This window comes from Marmota flaviventris, chromosome 14, assembly GCF_047511675.1.
Source record: "Marmota flaviventris isolate mMarFla1 chromosome 14, mMarFla1.hap1, whole genome shotgun sequence".
In the NCBI taxonomy this organism is placed as follows: domain Eukaryota; kingdom Metazoa; phylum Chordata; class Mammalia; order Rodentia; family Sciuridae; genus Marmota; species Marmota flaviventris.
In genome coordinates this window covers 8,652,838-8,669,685 of record NC_092511.1, presented here as the reverse complement: position 1 = coordinate 8,669,685, position 16,848 = coordinate 8,652,838, and the positions used below count along the sequence as shown (strand labels likewise).

At 42.8% G+C, this 16,848-nt stretch overlaps 1 long non-coding RNA gene across 2 annotated transcripts; it reads left to right on the top strand.

The window, feature by feature from the left end:
• Positions 1-2,030: 2,030 nt before the first annotated feature.
• On the top strand, positions 2,031-15,634 carry LOC139701770 (uncharacterized). 2 transcript variants are annotated; one of them, XR_011704311.1, is made up of 4 exons: positions 2,031-2,383; positions 2,788-5,055; positions 8,202-9,025; positions 9,539-15,634. It is a non-coding gene; the product is annotated as an uncharacterized lncRNA (long non-coding RNA). The 2 variants fall into 2 exon arrangements; XR_011704310.1 differs by having other exon boundaries at positions 8,202-9,190.
• Positions 15,635-16,848: the final 1,214 nt, after the last annotated feature.

Genomic DNA, 16,848 nt, shown 5'->3' with positions numbered 1-16,848 from the left:
TTATTTGTTGTAGAAACATTCAAAAGTGTCTTTGCTAGATATTTTGAAGTATATATTACTATTAGTTATAGTCACCCTACTAAATTACAGAAGACTATAATTTAATCCTCCTAGCTGTAATATCATATTATCAATCAACTTCTCCCTATCCTTCCACCACTCCACTCTCCTCCCAGGCCTCTAGTATTAACTATTCTGCTTTTAACTTCTATGAAATTAATTTTCAGGACTCAGCATATGAGTAGGATCATTTAATACTTATCTTTCTTGGTCTATCTTATTTCACTTAGAATAATGTCCTCTAAGGTCACCTGTGTTGCTGAATGACAGGATTTCATTATTTTATGGTTGAATAGTACTCCTTTATGTGTATGTAGCACGTTTCCTTCACCCATTGATCTGCCAATAAACATGCAGGTTGATTCCATATCTTGGCTATTAGGAACAGGGCTACAAGAAACACAGGAATGCAGATGTCTCTTTAACATACTAACTTTATATCCTTTAAATATTTATCCAGTAGAAGATTTCTGAATCATATGGCACCAACATCCCTTTTTGATAAAAATTCTCAACATATTAGGTGCAGAGGTAAAGAGCTTTAATACTAGAAAGGTCAGACATGACAAACCTATAGCTAACATCATCAAGGACTGGAAGAATTACTATTGTTCAAATGCTGACACTAACCCTAGCAATCCTCACTGAAATATCGATGTTCTTCTAAGAAAAGGAAAAAATATCCCTAAGCCCTTGACCAGGAATGTGCATGCTTGTATAACTGTGTGTGCACATGAAGGTGCGGAGAAGAGAAGGCGGGGCCCCCATGTTCTGGAAAGATGGAAGAAGATCATAATAATAAACAATTTACCTCTTCCGTGCTCTTTCAAACAAAATTTCTAAATAATATCAAGAGACATAGAATCCCGGAGAATCTCTGGGATGAGGTTTAACATTTAGCCAAGAGATGAGGCATACTTGGGTTGTTCTTAACCAATCACAGACACAGGGGAAAAGGAGGAGGAGGAGGAGGAGGAGGAGGAGGAGGAGGAGGAGGAGGAGGAGGAGGAGGAGGAGGAGGAGGAGGAGGAGAAACAAGGGAAAGCGGATACATTTCCATTTCCTGTTAATAGAACCCAGCTTGCTTCTTTTCTCTTGCAGTATTAGCATGAACACAAATTGCAAGAAACTTTAGAGTAGGCGGCAGGAGATCTACAATTTCAGAATAAATGTAGCATATTTCCTAAAGGAAACAATGTTCCTGGTTTCCTCCAAAGGGAGAGAGACTCATGGTTGGAAAGTAAAAGTAAGCACTGTTTTTCCCCTGCTCTTTGAAATGATCTGCCATTTGTCCATAAGCATTAAATCTTCTCAAGGAGACTTCGCCCCTAAAACAAAATAAAACAAAAAACCTATGTTTTCTCTACATAAAAAACCCATTTTCCCTCCTGTAGCAAATTTCTAGTGCTAAGGGCATCTCTCTTAACTTCACGATTCACATACCTGAAAGTGTCCACTCAAATCTAGTCTTAGAAAGTTATTTTTAGCAAATCTATTCTAAATTTATAATTCTTACACTTTTTAAGCATTCTTTGGGGTTCCTATAAGAATAGAAGGCTAAAAAGGTTTTTAGCAGGTAGAAAAAAAAAAAGAAATGCATAAACCAGAAAACAAGAAATAAGATATCTTTGAAACACATTGTACTGCATTTACCCTTTTATCTACTTTGGGCCAACCACGTTTAAGTGAAAAAACAATTTGTCAAGGAAGGGCTTCTTATTCTCAATTTAGAGAGGCAGATTTAAAGCTAACTGGCTCCATGCTGAGTCCAAAACTGGATTCAGAGGTGTGTACTGGGAAGGCTTCCTTCCCACATCACTTGGCCCAAGCTGAGCTCTGGGCCACTGGCGGAGACTGTGGAGCACCATCAAGGAAACAGAATCCCCCGGGAGCTCGCAGATGATAAGGCGTGGACACATGGGCGTTTTCTTGGATGGGCCCCTTGGGGTTCTGGGAAACCATGACCACAAGTCAGAGGGCCTGCCCAGCATTGTGTAACATAAATTCAGAAAAAGAAAGTCTCCTTTGCCCTGGGCGGTCTCCAGCAGGCCGCTCACGAAAGCCACTCTGGACCTGGTGCTTGAGCTGAGGTTGCACGGAAGAAATGAACTTGGAGATCCCAACAGCTGGAGGAGGATGGCCAGCAAGCTGGGACAAAGCGCCCCACTTCCTCTCTTGGCTGTCAACTTCAACGGCACAAAATGCTCATTTTGTCAGAGAGGACTCCCTGGGCTGGGCTGGTGTTTGGAAGAGCCCTCTCGGATGGATGGACAGCAGCTGTAAATCACCACACAACTTCTCTCTGGGAGTCCTCGGCACCCAGGTACAGGGATGGATTTCTCAGGCTGCTGGCGTAGCACAGCTTACTTTTGGGAGGCAAGAGAAAGACACCAAAAGGCTTCACAAGCTGAGCCAGGACCCCCCAAAAGAAGGAAGCAGGAGGTGCTTCTTTGAGGAGGGGCCCAACAAGCTGCTGGAACATCTGCAGGCTGGGTAGTCCTCCAGGGAGCAGGGAGAGGCCCCGGCAGGAGGCAACCTCTCTCCCCTATTTCTGAGTCTGCCTTGAGAAATAGGAATGCTGGTGAGGCCCAATCAGGGGACAAGAATGCACCCTCCCTTTCCCTGGCCACCCCTCCCCCACGTGCTTCCTGAGACAGGAAACTTTAAATTGCTGGGATGGGCCACCCTAATTGCTACTCTTTTAATAACTTGGTTCACTCCTTGCAGCCTCTGTAAACATTTTAGGAGCAGCAGACTCGTAGCAGGAGCGGAAGCATATCCTCACAGGATGGCCTCTCTCCTACCATGAGCAGTCAGAGGACCAGCCACAGCCAACCAGCAACACTCCTGCCCTCCTCTCCACAGCCCTGAAAAATCCCTGGAACTGATACTTACAGGTGTCCACTTAGTGTCCCCAGTACCTCCACTGAGGGGACCACCTGATGCCATCGGCCCACGAGCATCCCCTTGCTGGTGTCTTTAACACAGGGCCTGCTCCAGCCCAGAGCCACATGGCCCCCCACTGTGCTTCTCCTTCTCATCATGATCCTAGAAATGACCTAGAGAAGACCCCTCATTTTATAAATAAGAATTCTGGGAGCACCAAGGTCAAAGGATTTTCCAGGACAGTGCAGCAAGGTATTGTCAGAGCAAGGGCCCCAGGACAGGCCTCCTGCTTCACCTGGGACGCCCCCTGCCACACCAGCTGTGGTTCTGGACTTAACCACAACCACCATGGGGTTTAGGGTCCGGGCTTTCAGAGCCAGCTTCTTAGGTGCAGCCTCCAGAAGGTTTTTATATCTTCCTCAGAATCTCCATATGGAGGGGACGAGTGGAATGAATTATTTGAAAACCAGTGAAGTCAGAGAGGATTGGAAGGTCCACATGGATTCATCTGGACCCACCTCTTTCTTTAAACTGTTCTTTTTTGTGCAGTCGCTTTGTTTGATGGTGGACTAGGAGTTCTGAAATTTGTTTTATGTGGTTTATGATACTTGTGGTTTGGTAGAAGCTCAGATCCTGGATGCAAATGTGAGTGAGAGGGTTTGAGAGGTATTTGTTGGTTGGTGGCAAGATAAGAAATTTTCTATTTTTCCTACCATTAAAACAAACAAACAAACAAGCCTGTCTAATCTGCCTTTCTAGGAAGGACTTGGACTGGAGTTAGGCAGTCCATCTCAGAAATAAGGTGACCAGTGTCAGGGGACATATAGGACAGCAAGGGAGAGAGGTGCTGTCAGTTCTGAGACCAAGGACAGGGGCCAAGTCCAAAGGGATCAGCAGCGGTTGAAGAACAGGTTCCCAGAATTGAATGGAACTGGGTTTGAAATAAAAACATGTTACGAACTAGAAAAGGGGTTTTCTCTAAGTCGTGGGCACAACTAGGTGTTTGCAGGTGTTCTCAAGGGCTCACAGGTGTTCTCTTTGGTGGATGGAGCTGGAATGGCTAACATCGGCAGGAATCAACTCAAGAAGGTAAGTTTTCAGTGAGGAGATTTGTTATGAGGAGAGAGATTTATTAGAAATAATTCAAGGTTGATATTGTTTTAGTAGAAACTTTCCCAAGAATACGTTCACTCTGAGAACTCTGGGCATAAGACATTTGGGACTTCAGCCATAGAAATAGGGAATGAAGGGTTAGAAAGCTGAAGTAGGGTAAGATGGGGGAAGGCTGCTTCACTGGTCATGGGAGTCACAACCCAGCAGGAGAAGACCAGTACCCACCCAACCAAAGATGTGGTTTAAAGGAACATCAGTACTAGGTGGGTGTGGGGCACCAGAAGTGCCCCCAGGGGGCTGGTGGGTGTTTAGATAGTGATAAAACTTTAGGCTCTGCAGGCAGGCAGGCCTGGGTTTGAATTCTTCCCCCACATCCCAGTCTGGCCTTGTGACCTTGGGCAAGTTTTCAGAACTCTGGATGGCAATTTTTCTGTCTTAAAGGACTTAGTTTAAATGTTGGTCACAGCAGTGCTGACCTGAAGTGATAGAAAAAACAGGAGGAAGAAAAGGGAGAATGGAAAGGGGCACATAAAGAAGAGGGGACAGTGGAGGAAAGGAGCTGTGGTGAGCCCCAGGTGCTGAGGCTTAGCCTGGGTGGATGTGACAAGTGAGCAACATTGGCAGCTCCCGTGTCAGACCAACACTGGAGCCTCAGCTCAGGGTAGGTTTGCTCAGATTCTTGTGTTCTAGCTCAGCATGGCCTTGGACCTCTGCTGCAAGGACAATGCCCATTGACAAGAGTCTGCAGGGAGATCGAGATCGAAAATGTTTATCATAAAGATACATTAAGGATAAAATAAAATAAAGCGCCATGATGGGTGATGAACGCTCATCTAACATTCAGGACACTTGTGCAATGTTAAAAGGACACATTGAGAAAATCAAAGCTTTGCTGCTAGAATTGAATGCTAACCAGATTCAGGGAGGAAGTTGACACCTGTCGTCCCAGAACTCACCTTGTGCTACACTGAAGCCTTCATTTGATAGTTGTCCCAGGTGGGTATTGGAAGAATAGATGTTATTTGCAAGTGAAATCAGGACTTTGAACATAGTAGTTATGGCCCTTTAATAGGAAGGCTATTGTGTTGGTTAATTATGCTGTAGTGATACCCAATTCACCCGGATTTCTTTCATGCCCTCAAAAATTCAGAGGGCATTGAGTGGAGTTATTTTACTAAAATGCAATAAAGTCCTGTGTCTGGGGCAGCTCTTGGCCCATAATGGAGAGAGAATATGTTACAAACAGAAGAGGCGTGGGCATCAGGCAGACTAGAGTTTCACATTGATCTGTCAACTTGCACTGCCCGCACCTTGTCATTTACCTTCTCCTAACTTGATGCTTGTCTCTAAAAATGAGACAATAAAAGATGACAAGAAGTTGTAGAAGGTTAGTGGTTTCCTATACCTATCATGGAGCCTGGGCAATAATAAATCTTCAGTAAGCCGTTAATCACTCATGCATTTGTTTGAGAGAATGAGGTGTATTTTTTAGAACACTAATTAATGTTGACCACTTTCAATTCCAAGAATGTCTTTATGAGAATTATAACTTTATTTAACCAATTTGTAAGTCTTGCTGTCTATCTTTTTTGCCATCTTCATTATTACATTTTCTTTATGGTACAGGATCCTCCTAGAAAATAATAAATACTTATTAAAGCTTTCTCTATTGAATACAAATCCTCTCGGGTTTTGTACACTTTTATGTTTTAGCTGCTACATTACAATTCTGTGTGTGTGGTGTTGGGAAGGGAATCCAGGACCCGACATGTTAGACACGGGCTCTGCCACTGTGCATGTGGTCGTGCATGTACAAAAATATCTTATTTAACAGGAAGAGAAAATTGGGCCAGGAGTTAGACTGGTCAGCTTCCGGTTCAAGCAGACTAATAGGCAGCTGTGTAGCTCAGAGCTGGTGACTGAGATTTCGCTAAATGTTACCTTGGATTTTACTATTGTTATCTGAAAAAAATAAAAAACAGAATAGAAATATCTGTAAGAGCCCCTTCCTATTCTTCCCATATTCCTTTTAGTTTTAGGAAGCCATTTTTTTCTCTGAACCCTTTAACCACTCTGAGGAGTCATCACATTTCAAAGGAGCCCAAAGGACAGCCAGGGTTCCCCAGTACAGCAATCGTGTGGCTCCTGGGATCAAAGGAAGGTACCTGGGCAGTTCACTTGTTTGGTTATCAAAAGAGATCCACCAGGTTGTTTCCTATTTTAAAAAAATGGAATCCTTCCTAGTTATCTTCAGTCTAAAATACCCCTCCCCCACAAACCCCCCACAGACTCTGCTTTTTAATCAGAGCCTTCTTTTATAGGCAATGAATAAAGGCCCTTTCCTCCAACATTAAATTGGTGTGAAAATTTGAAAGAAGCTCAAGGAAGCAAATAAAAATTTAAAAATAACAGCAAAACAAAAGGAAGATAAAGAAGACAGACACTGCAAAACCAAGTGACAGGGAGAGACAGAAAAGCAAAAAAGAGACAAAAAAAAAAAAAATAGGAAAGAGGGAAAGAGATGCAGATTATAAACTAAGAGACCTTGGCTATTTTCAAATCAAGCCTGTCTTTTTTCCCATAATCACAGTTACTTCATATCCTCCCAAAGCTGGCATGTTTCTCCTGGGAAGATAAATCCTTTCTGGCAAGCTGTCTGCATTCGAGCTGAAGCAGGAAGCCCCAGTCATCATAGCATTATGCAAGCCTGTGTCCGGCCAATAATTGCCTATCTGACATGCTGGCCTCCCACATTCCTGAGATTCATCTAGAACAGCCAGAAGATTAGATTAGTGTGTATTTTCAGCTAGAGCCGCCATCACTGCTTGCTGGTGTGCCTCCTGTTAGCTGGATCAGGACAGGGCCTGTCTGTCAGCCAAGGCCCGCCCGTGGGCCCCTGCCTGTCCAAAGTGTCTGTCTCCTGGGCAGCGGGTTCTTCCTGTGGAAAGAAGGAGCCACAGAACTTTAGGGAGGACTGGTTTGACATCCCTGCCACCAACAGTGTCCTGTGGTGGGACTCCATGACCACAAAGCGACCAAGAAAGCTCCAGGTGACCAAGTCGTCCTTCCTGCTTAGGGACACACGGAGGCCAAGTTCACAGAGCACAAGCCAAAGTTCAGGGAAACAGGGAAGGAGGCCTGGGTCTGCACCACCCGCTGCGCCAGCAGAGGTGTTTCTTCACTTTGCTAAGCCTCTGTCCCTCACGTATAAATTAGGCAAAACAACAGCCACTGCTTCAGGTTACTGATGATTAAATGAGAGGATGTGTACACAAAGCCTCGGCTCATAGTCCCTGTGAAGAGGTGCTGTTTTTGCCTCCTGGACATTTGTCAAGCGTGCTCCAAGGTTTGCAAGCTCCTGCAGGACAGACAATGGTGCCCTTCTTCATCCCCGAGCCCACCAGGGGGCTCTGTGCCCAGCCAGTCAGGGCCTTTGGGTTAATATTGAAGGAAGGAAGGAAAAGGGAGGGAAGGTCACTGAAACAGGAGAGAAGAAAATGGGAAGAGAGGAAGCGAGGAAGGGGGAAGGAAGGAGGAGAGGGAGGAAGACCCCTCGTGCCTCAGTAGTCAGCCACGCTGGGGACAGAGCAGATGCCGTGACCTCACCACTTGATTTTCTCCTACTCCTTTTAATCCTCTATTCTCTCCTGCTGATGTCCACTCTGCTTCTGCTTTTATACCAGTGGAGCCACTGCCTGGGCTGTCCTCCTTCATCATCCCTAGATCTCAAGTCACCTCTCCGGGCAGCCTTCTTGACTGAGCGAGGCTACCCCAGGGCTAACTTCAATGATTCTGCCGTTGTACCTAATTCATGTCTCAATTACCTCTTCCCAGGACTTTATTCTGGGAGTCCCAGAGCCAGAGTTTTGAGACAAATGCTCCTGGCATGACCTATATTCTTGAGTCTTAGGACACAGGAGTCTTTGTTTTTTACCAGTACTTCATAAACTGTGGGCCATTTTTTTTTTTTTTTTTTTTTTTTTTTTTTTTGGTACGAGAGATTGAACCCAGGGACACTTAACCACTGAGTCACATCCCCATCCCTTTTTTATATTTTACCTAGAGACAGGGTCTCACCGAGTTGCTTAGGACCTCACTAAGTTGCTGAGGCTAGATTTGAACTCTCCATCCTCATCCCCCAGGCTCCTGAACCTCTGGAATCACACCCATGCACCACCATGCACCACCATGCCCAGCGGACTATGGACCTTTGATAACTGTCAAGTACTACAGGTGTTTGTTCAGAGGATAAACATATTTCTGTCAATAAAATCACATTTAATCCTGTACCAAGAGACAGGTTCCAAGGTGCATCTATGACAAAATGAAGATTTTAAATGCCACCAGTATTTAGATTCCGTTGCTCAGCACTATCCCTTCCTCGACCCAGCCTCTCCGCCACTGTCCTATGTGTCGGCAGGCTTGGGATGCTGGAACACAGTACCACAAACTGGATGGCAGAAAACCATGGAAATGTACTATCATAGAGTCCTGGAGGCTGGGGACCTGAAATCATGGGCCATGGGGCCATGCTTCCTGGGAAACCTGCAGGGCGTCCTTCCTTGCCTCCTTCGTGGTTTGCTAGAAACCCGTGGCATCCCTCGGTGTGTGGTTCCATCACTGTCATCCTGTTTTCTCCTGGGGCTCTTCCTGTGCATCTCTGTGTCTCCACATGGATGTTTTCTTATAAGGACACCACTCACTTCAGACACAGAGCCTGCCCTACTCCTCGGTGACCAAAGTGAACTAGTTATACCTGCAACAGCCCTATTTCCAGATACGGTCACATTCTGATGTACGGGGAGTTAGGGCTTCAATGACTATTTTTTTGGAGGACAAGGTTCAGTGCATACCACACTGTATCATCACACAGCAAATGCCAGACAACCAAGAGCAGAGAAATGAGCATCAGAATGGACAGAAGGAAGAGGTGGCTGAGAAAACGCAGAGAGACCGGGGAATTACTGTGAGTGACTTTTATGGTTCATTTTGATTGACCTCCAAGCGGAGGGGTGAGACCTGATTCAAAGGCATAGAATTAGGGCACCAAGTTATGGGTCTTCTAAGCAAGAGTCTAATGAGGCTTCCGTGGGAGCTACACACACGACTCACAGGGACCCGGCAGTATAAGGTACGTGTGATCCAGACCTGGAGTTCCACAGAGCAGGTGAGAGAAGGACACGGGATGGAGGGATGACTCACCCTCTTTAGCCTTGAGGGAGGAGGGGATTAAAAAGATTGTCTCATGTGTGTAATAAATTTAGAGAATTGAATGGACCCAACCTGTCTTTTAAAAAATCATTTATTAATTACCCCGTCTTTAGTGTCTCACCTTACTGAGTCCTGCAATTTGCGAATTAACTATTGGCCCAACTCGGTCTATTGAAGAGATAATGGGTATTAAGGAGAAGCTGGTCTCTGAAGTTGGCTTATGAATCATGACGATTATGAGTGACTCACATTCCTTGTATCTTCAAAGGGCTTTCTCCTGATGCGCCAGCAGAGGACTCGATGCTGAGCTTTCTCAAATGGAGCTTAGCAGTGAAGGTGAGGGCCCTGGAGCTCCGGAAAGGCCACCAAGGAAGAGGGCCTTGAAGAACGAGGAGGGGAGGGCTGTGCGGTTCGCAGCTTCGGCTGGTTGCCACGGAGGTTCGTTAGGCACAACTTGATGAAGGGCACCCTTGGGAGGTTCTCCCAGCACCGTGCACGGAGCCAGTGGGAGTTGTTTAAAATGCGGGCCTTTAACTGCTTTGCTTGAGGCCAAGACACTGTGCCAGGGTTCAGAAGCATTTGATGGCACTTTTGCGTTCAAAGCACTCAGAGACACGGTGCTTATTCCCAAAGTGGGATATTCCATGGGCTAAGTAGGTCAGTGACAATGAGCTATTGAGGGGCCTGACAACTGCAGCTAGCCGAGAAGACACACAACGGAATCCCTTTGCCTTCCTCTAATAAAAGCCACTGGGGCGAGGGGCGCGGGGAACATTCCTGGGGGTAAAAGAGATAGCTCTAGAAAAGAAAAGATAACTGCAAATGCAACTAAAACCCACATGAGTGGATGTAGCACAAAAGAACTGGGTCTCTGGAATCAGGGGCCTATTTTCCTAACAAAACAGCACACCCTTTGTGGGGCACCCAGGGCATATTAGTTTCTTACCGGATTTTTTGGTAGGCATAACTCTGAGATCAACACTTTCACTTTTTACTGATTTTAAACCTGGAGGGAGTGGGCCCCTTACACCAGATACCCTTCTAACAACCTTTCCCACAGTCACACTGGATGATTGCCCGGGCTGGGGGGTGAACCTACTTCTCTGGCCCTCTTCAACTTTCTGGTCTGATGGCAGGGAGAAGGGTACTGAGCTTTACCAGATATTGAAAGGGCTTCCCCCGGAGCAGGTTCTCAGCACATGTTCATTGAAAACTGAACAACCCCACTGGCACACAAGTAGCAGTACTGAACTCTTTTCAATGGGGAGATTCAGGGGGGACTCATGCCCACCTGCTCTCTGGAGCCCTTGAGGCCCCGGAGCTCCTGGGTAGAGCTGCTCCTAACACTTCTCAAGGGAATTTCCACATCCAGGACACTGCCCTGCTGAAAGTTAGCAACTGGGTGGCCCCTTCCAATTAGGACTGCTGGATTAGGAACTTAAATGCGTATAATGATCATTCTTAATGCATGTGCTTTACACTCTCAGAGGCTTCCATCTTCAAAGTGCTTTATGAACATTAACTAATTAATCTGGGATACAAATTGTGCCAAGGCCCAGAGGGCTTAAACTGCTCAGATCTGGGGCGGTCTCTGTTGAAGGTAACTTCAAGCAATGCATGGAAACCCTTTTGCTTGGTGTACGTGGGTGGGGCTGTCAGCAAAGTGCCATCAACCCGCTGCAGACACTGCCCAGTGTCTGGCCCAGTGGGCTACACCTGCACTTGAGGCTACAAAGAAGAGGAAGCCAGAAGCTCTTTGACAAGGGAGTGACACACTAATGGCTAGCAAGCATTATGCTTTTAATAAAAAATAAAGCTTCGTAGGCATTTATTTGTTCAAATAGGTCACATTCAAGCTTCCATTGCATAAATGAAGAAATAGGCTCAGAATGGCATAAGAAAGAGCCTGATTTACTAATTACCCAAGAAACATTTCTTACCAAATACAGTAACAGAAGTGACTTACGTAACCCAAAACTTGATGTTAAAATAAGTATGAGAAGTAGAAATAATCGATGCTAGAGACACTCCGAGGTAAAAGGTAAAATTTCCTTTGGATAGGTGAAGAAGATTTGCTTGAAAATCAGTTTTGTGTTGGACTTCATTTACTTAATTATTTATTTTAATGATTTTACTAAGGCATAATTTACATAATAAGCTGCATAGGACTCAAGGGTACATGCAATAGAACACAATTATGGTATAAGTGGTATATGCGATAGCACACAATTATATATTAAGTGTATCTATCACTTCTAAGTCTCTCAGTGCTCCTTGAAAATTCCCTTTGTAACCCCATGCCCCAACCCATTAGCAGGTAATCACTGATCAGTTTTCTATCATGACAGACAGGTATACATTTTCTAGAATATAATAAAATGGAATCATATGTTATGTTTGCACAGCTTCTTTCACTTGTGCAATTACTTTGCAGTTCATCCACATTGTAGGGCATATCTATTGCTGCTCACACCCTGTTACTGACACATAGCAGCACATTCTGTAGATCCACACAATAGCATCGTGGTGAATATTCATGTACAAGTCTTTCTAAGGACCTATTTCCTGGGAGTGAAATGGCTAGGCCACGTGTTAAGTCAAAGATTACTTTAGAAACAGTCAAAGGGATTTTCAAAATAGCCAAACCACTTTACATGCTCATCACAGTATAGGAAAGTCACTATATGGTATATTTACACCAGCAATTGGCATATTACATCTTTTTAATTTTTAGGCATTCCTAAAATTGTGTAGCAGTATTCTCATTGAGATGGTAATTTTCACTTCCTTAATAGCTGAAAATATGTCCAGCATTTTTGAGGTGTTTATTTATAATCCCTATATGTTAACCATTGTATTTGGTCAAACTCTTTGACAAGTTGTAAAAATTGGGTTGTTTGTGGTTTTATTGGTTATATATTATATTATAAACCTCAAATATGTTATTTGTAAATACTTTTCCCAGGCTTCAGTTTATCTTTTCCTTATTTTAATAGTGTATAAGAACAAGTTATTAGTTTTGATGAAGTTCAAGTTAAACTTTATTTTTAACGGATCATGTTTTTGATAGGTATCTAAGAAACCTTTGCCTAATTCCAAATTACAAAGGTTCTATCTCAGGATACTTCTACAAGGGGTATAGTTTTATCTTTATGTCTGTGATGTTTTGAGCTGACTTTTATATACATGTGAGGTATGAATCCAAGTGTATGTTTTTTACGTAAGGATATAAAATTCCTTTATCATTATTCCTCCACTGAATTGCCTTTGCATTTCTGTCAAAAATTAGTTGGGCATATCTCTGTTGCTCTACTTCTGGACTTTTATGTGAATTTGAGGTGTTTGTCTGTGTTAACCCAACACACTATCTTGACTGCTATAGCTTTGTTCTTTTTCCAACTTGCTTGGCTCGTCTAAGTACTTTGCGTTTCTACTTGAACTGTCAAGTCTGCTTGTCAATTTCTGGAAAAACATAACAAAACAAAAACCTTTAAGAAATCTTGACTGGAATTTCTTTGAACCTAAGGATCAATATGGGGGAAGTCTGAATCTTACACAGTAGCCTGTTCCATGAATGCAGCGTATCTCTTCATTTCTCTTGGTAATGATTCGACGTGCAATTTCTGCCTGAGTGTTGTTTGCTATTTTTATTATTCATTTCATACCTATCTTTTCAAAGACTTTGCCCCAAGTTCTTTATATCCTTCAATGCTATAGTAACTGAAATTGGCATTTCAAGTTTCAATTGGTGATTTTCCATAGCTAGTTTTTGGAAATACGATATATCTTTATATCCTACCATTTTGCTAAACTGACTTATTTCCAGTAGCTTTTTATGCAGAATGTATTGAATTTTCTGCATGGATGACTATGTTATCTTACACATAAAGACAGTTTTACTTCCTCCTTTCTAATTTGGATGCTAGCTGGTATTTTTGTTTATTTGTTTTCCTTATTGCACTGGCTAGAAACTCCAATAAAACTGGTGAAAACAAACACCCTTTCCTTGTTCTCCCTCTGAAGGAGAATAGGTCCAGTCTTTCCCCATTACCTGTCCTGCTTCCTGGAGCTTTATAATGTCACCCTTTCTCAGGTTGAAAAACTCCTTTCTGTCCCTAATTGGTGAGGGTTTTTACCAGAAGAGGATGCTGGATCTTGTCAAATACTTCTTTAGCATCAACTAAGATATGATTTTTAAAAATCTGTTAATAAGATGAGTTAGACTGCTTTCCAAAAGTTCAAGCAACCTTGCAGTCTTGATGTACCTCAATTGTGTTATGTTAATTGACATTTGCTAAGCACTTTGCTTCAGTATTTAGGAGAGATGCTGTTTGATGGCGGTTTTTCCTTCTGTCTTTGCTGGCTATTCTCTTAGAAGGAGTTGGTAATCTTTCTTTTCCCTCAACTTCTGATTTTTTTTTTTGTAGAATTAATGTGAAAATTATTGTTAAAAAAATCACTAGTTTGAATAGTAAAATATATTAGGAGCTTGTTTGAATGAATTATTCAATATTTATAATAAATACTTACCTTTTTGAGCTCATCCTCAGTCCTGAATCTTTGATTTTTCATAAAAATTCATATTTCCTCATTAGTCAAGTTTAAGTAACCAAGCGTCTCCTGAAAGTTTTGTTGTTGTTGTTGTTTTTGCTACTGGGGATTCAGCTCAGGGCTACTTGCCCACTGAGCCACATCCCCAGCCCTATTTTGTATTTTATTTAGAGACAGGGTCTCACTGAGTTGCTTGGCACCTTGCCATTGCTGAGGCTGACTTTGAACTCATGATCCTCCTCTCTCAGCATCCCAAGCTGCTGCTGAAAGTTAAGGTAGCGGGTAGGATCTCCTTTAATGCCTATAACAGACAGAATTCTTCCTTAGAATTAAACAAATTAAAATCTGGATTTAAAAACAATATCAAATCTGAAATTGATGCTTTGAAATACACTAAATTATCAACTAATTTCTCCCTTCAACCCCAAATTCAGAGATTTGCTGAAGGTAAGTTTGTACCAGCTTTCAGGAGATAATTGTTAAACATTCATGAATTTTGCAAGGTAGTTATTAAACAGACTTAATATTAAATATTAAATCACATGAACTTACAATTAAATTATATCAAAAATAAAGGTATTAAATGCTTGAAGCTTATTACTTTCTAATTATTTTACTATCATCTATGCACTTGAAATCACTATGTTTATTTTAGAAATACTATGTAATGATGTGTTATTGACAGTCACTCAGTCTCAGGACTTGGTGATTCATGTTCATGGGTTAAAATCAGCCATCTGTACATTTACACCATGGAAATTGGCAAATGCTATAGAATAATACACTGTTTGATTTATTGTTTTGTTGATTTTTCAGGCTTAAGAATGTTATGGACAAAATGCTAATGCAGATTAAATGTAAATGTGTGTCATATCTGTAGCCAAAACACTGTGCATAAGCATTAAGCACTGTGAGTATTAAGCAAATATTCTTCCAGCATTTGAGAACAATTATCCATTCAGCAAGGAATCACTCACATCATTGACAAATGAGTGAAGTTCAAACATACTTCTTTATTGTTCCACTTTCATCTTCCTTGTTAAGATAAATGAAGATATCCACTGAGATTCATTCTGGAACAGTACTCATCTGTCAATTGAAACCATATTTTGTCTATGGATACAAGAGTTGGGCAAAAATAAAGAATTGCGTGCTGTGAGAGACAATGGCCTACATGGAATATACAGTAAAGAGTGCTGTATATTGTGTTATTTATAGATTACTCACTACATATACTTCATTTCCACAAAATTAGATGTATTTGTTCAGAGACCAAATGTGAAGCATTTACCAACCACCACTGTTCAAAATTCCATCTATTATGAGCCACTCTGTACACTCACCCAGCCTTTTCCATGTTATCTGGTGATTTCGAGAATCTGTGATCTTGCCCACAACAGCAAATTGCAAGACAGAATGACTTTAAGTTGGATATTTCTGAAAAAAAATATTTCTGAACTGATGCAATTACAGTAAGTTATTGTATGAGACAAGCTGGTGAGATGACCAGAGCAAACTAGCTCCACGTGGAAGATAAAGCACCGTGAATTGTGGGACCCTCATTTACTAAGTTATTACTGACCTAATTATCACTGTGCTCTGATCATATATAGTTATTATCACAGATTCATTGCTTTAAAAACAGTGAGCAATGAGCATAAAACCTTGGAACCATCCAATATCACTTTCCTATGTTTATATATGAATACACAACCAATGAAAATCCACACCATCTACAACCACAAAAATGGGAAGTCATACTCCCTGTATGTATGATATGTCAAAATACATTCCACTGTTGTGTATAGCTAAAAAGAACAAATTGATGAAATTAAAATAAAACAAAAGAACCTAGTGATTCTTAATTCATATTCATTTCAGGCCATTTTGTTTGTTGCTGAGGCAACAGAGTCATTTTTTGACCATGTGAAAAAGATGTATTTGTATGCGTTTCTGCTGTCATCTAAAGATGTAACCCATGCAGAGTGAAGGGAGAAATGTCAGTAACTTCAGCAGGAAGCAAACAGCCTATGCACCCTGCCCCCACCCTGGGAGGCAGAGAACTCTTAAGACATCAAAGGAAGGGGAGAAAATAGAATTTGAAGAATGGTCTAACATCAGAGCCACATACTTGGGAAAGCAACCCTGGTGACTCTTCTTACTAAGGCTCATGACCAGTTCTGTAAGTAACATTTAATGTCACCCATTATGAAGTTAGGCTTTTCCCAGGTTGCGATGTACATGCTGAGAGGGTGCGTGGGCTCAGCAGTACAGCCAGGCGGTCTTTTGCTTGGTGGAGGGTTGTTTTATTACTTTTATATTATATTTTGGGGACTCTGAGGTGTATTTTATCATCTTCCTCTTACTAGATAGATGGCTTTGAGAAGTCAGTAATCCTAATTCATTCTCAACAGTAAAACAAATTAAAAAGTCACCCCTCTGGGGTTTGTAAAAGTGCCTGGCCAGGGACTTATCACAAGGTACGTTCTTCTTGTTTGCCTTCTAGCCTTCTTGTTTTCCCACCCTCCCTCCCTCCCTCCTTCCTTCCCTCCTTCCTTCCCTCCTTCTTTCCCTCCTTCCCTCCTTCCTTCCTTCCTTCCCTCCTTCCTTCCCTCCTTCCTTCCCTCCTTCCTTCCTTCCCTCCTTCCCTCCTTCCTTCCTTCCTTCCCTCCTTCCTTCCTTCCTTCCTTCCTTCCTTCCTTCCCTCCTTCCTTCCCTCCTTCCCTCCTTCCCTCCTTCCTTCCTTCCCTCCTTCCCTCCTTCCCTCCTTCCTTCCCTCCTTCCCTCCTTCCCTCCTTCCTTCCCTCCTTCCCTCCTTCCTTCCCTCCTTCCCTCCTTCCTTCCTTCCTTCCCTCCCTCCCTCCCTCCTTCCTTCCCTCCTTCCTTCCCTCCTTCCTTCCTTCCCTCCTTCCTTCCTTCCTTCTCTCCTTCCTTCCTTCCCTCCTTCCTTCCCTCCTTCCCTCCTTCCTTCCCTCCTTCCCTCCTTCCCTCCTTCCCTCCTTCCTTCCTTCCCTCCTTCCCTCCTTC